We start from the raw sequence: 2632 nt of genomic DNA, 5'->3' as shown, positions 1-2632 counted from the left end.
TCAGCCCAAAACAATCACCCCAGGGCTGATTGAGAGGCTGACGAAAACCGGCGATCCCATTAGACCAAGGAAAAAGGCGAAGGAGAAGAAGAAGAAGAAGAAGAAGAAGAAGAAGAAGAAGAAGAAGAAGAAGAAGAAGCAGCAGAAGAAGAAGAAGACGACATCTGTGCTTTTAACCACTCGGTCAAATAATTTGTGGCACCCTGTAGACGAACATTAGCAGCGAGCTAAGGTATTATCATGTCGTATAATGATCATCCATAATCATAATCATGATCCAACCTAATCGAACTCTAGTCTTAGGACAGGACTGTCCAAAGTTAGATTCTTTGTCCATGGCGGGCATCGAACTCGGCACCTTCCGCAATTCAACGCTTCATTACTATCGAGGTGTGTCCAAACATAGTCGACCGGTTAATAAAAGTGCTTAATAATAATAATAGTGCGTTGCTTTAAGTTGAAAGTCCAGAAGAGGTTAGGTAGTAGTAGTAATAATAATAGTGCTTATTTATACTGCTCGCATAGGACTGAAAAGTCCCTTTACTCCAGCAGTAGGCTACTACTATTATTGTGGTCAAATTCTCAAATTATATTGAGGATAAAATTCCATACCTTGGCTGGGATTGAACCCACGCCCTCCTGTTTACCAGGCGAGCGCCTTGACCACTAGACCACCGAGGCAGGTTAACTGTCGAGGCGATGTGGACGGTTTAGTCGACATCGATCAATGGCCGCTCGGTTATGTGTTGACACACTTTTAGGATTAATTTTCGTCTTCTTTTTCTTTTGAAGAGATTTGATAGAGGGAACTGTAACAACTGAGGTCTTATCGTACCGAAATCGAAGATAGGCGGGACAGGATATGAGAAAGCCCGTCTTTCCGAAAACTTTAACCGTTCAGGATAAAATCCGCCCCGGGCGGTATTCGAAATCGCGATTTAGCGCTTACAAGGCAGACGCGCTACCAATCAGGCTAAGCTACAAGAAAATAAACCTATCAAGCAAAATCAGTGAAGAGTAAAGTTATTTTCATATTTAGATATTTAAAATGAACCTTCACAAAGTTACTGAGTCTACCATCAATAAGCTAGGTTTGTTTGATATAGACTTCGTCACTGTATAGTGTATAATCGCGCAGTGGCGTAGCGTCCATGTAGGGTGTGTATGGCGGCCATACACTCAAAAATTCCATTCAAATACCCTTAAATATTGACTTTGAATTATTATTGTATTCTTATTAGATAGATATTGTGATAGAAATTAGTGTCCGCCCTACACTTGGAGTTAGACCACGCTACGCCACTGTAATCGCGAGAGGTTTTTAGTTCTACCTTTTATTCGGAGACTATCGGCCTCCGATTTGACTCATTTTCCTTACGAAAGGGGGGCTTCCTATTGCGATTGCCTGGACCGTGACAATCCGCAAGTTGGCCAGTTCTGGAAGCTAATACCTTGCGGACAAGAAAACGAAGAATTTTTTCCTCCACTTCTCTGGAAGTCTAGAATACCCAATAGTGAAATACATCATAACTGTCGGTAGCCAACATACCTATTATATATGCTAGTTTTACCCTTCATTCGGCGACAATCGGCCTCCGATTTGACTCAATTTCCTTACGAAAGGGGGGCTGTCTATTGCGATTGTCTGGACCGTGACAATCCGCAAGTTGGCCAGTTCTGGAAGTTAATACCTCGCGGACAAGAAAACGAAGAATTTTTTCCTCCACTTCTCTGGAACTCTAGAATACCCAATAGTGAAATACATCATAACTGTCGGTAGCCAACATACCTATTATATATGCTACCTAAATGTTCAAGATATACCGAACTTATACCTATAATATTACCTCTATGTTATCCAAGATACAAGATAGAAACCAATAGAACGATTATATCTAACCGGTTTGGAAATCTAAACAAACTATAATTCCTTCTGTACGTTGGATTGTTTTTTTTTTTTTACTTTTTTTAAATTTGTTTTTATTTATTTTTGTCATTATTCTGTCGTCAAAAGGTATTGCATTTTTTCTTCCTTTCTTTTTTGTCTGTGTTGTAAAGTTCAAAGTACAGACTCAAGAACATTAGAACTTTTAGAATTTTTTCCCTGTAGCCAGTTGATTCAGGTGTTTGATTGTATTTCTTGTGTAATGTATCGCTCAGTGATTCCATGTTCACATGTTTACTCCGTGCCAATGTTTTTATTTTGCGATTCGTGGATTTAAATTTTCAGAGTGAATTTACTTTATTTTTGTTGTTTAAAATTTATTGGTAGGTAGTTTTTTTTTTTAATAAATTCTAAAAATAGGATGTTTATTTATACACTGAATTTTTGTTACTCACACTGGATTTATTTAATGGTGTTTTATAGGAGGTAAAAGACGGATTAATTTTGAATTCAAAGTTTAGAAGTGCTTATATATTAATTATTATAATGTAATTCTTCATAGTAATATCTGTGTCTACTAGATGAGGACAGCCGGCGCTAGCAATCATTTCTAGCGCGCGCACGGCTGGGGAAGTTGTGTTGTCCTTGAGCTATACTCGAAGACACAGCGAGATACAAGATCAGGAAAGTGAAGGCCTACCCTCACTAAAAAAATAGCTCTAAAACTTGACAGCAAAATAATCAGTC

Source organism: Diaphorina citri, unplaced genomic scaffold (assembly GCF_000475195.1).
Source record: "Diaphorina citri unplaced genomic scaffold, Diaci psyllid genome assembly version 1.1 scaffold156, whole genome shotgun sequence".
Lineage (NCBI taxonomy): Eukaryota > Metazoa > Arthropoda > Insecta > Hemiptera > Psyllidae > Diaphorina > Diaphorina citri.
This window is presented reverse-complemented; position numbering follows the sequence as displayed.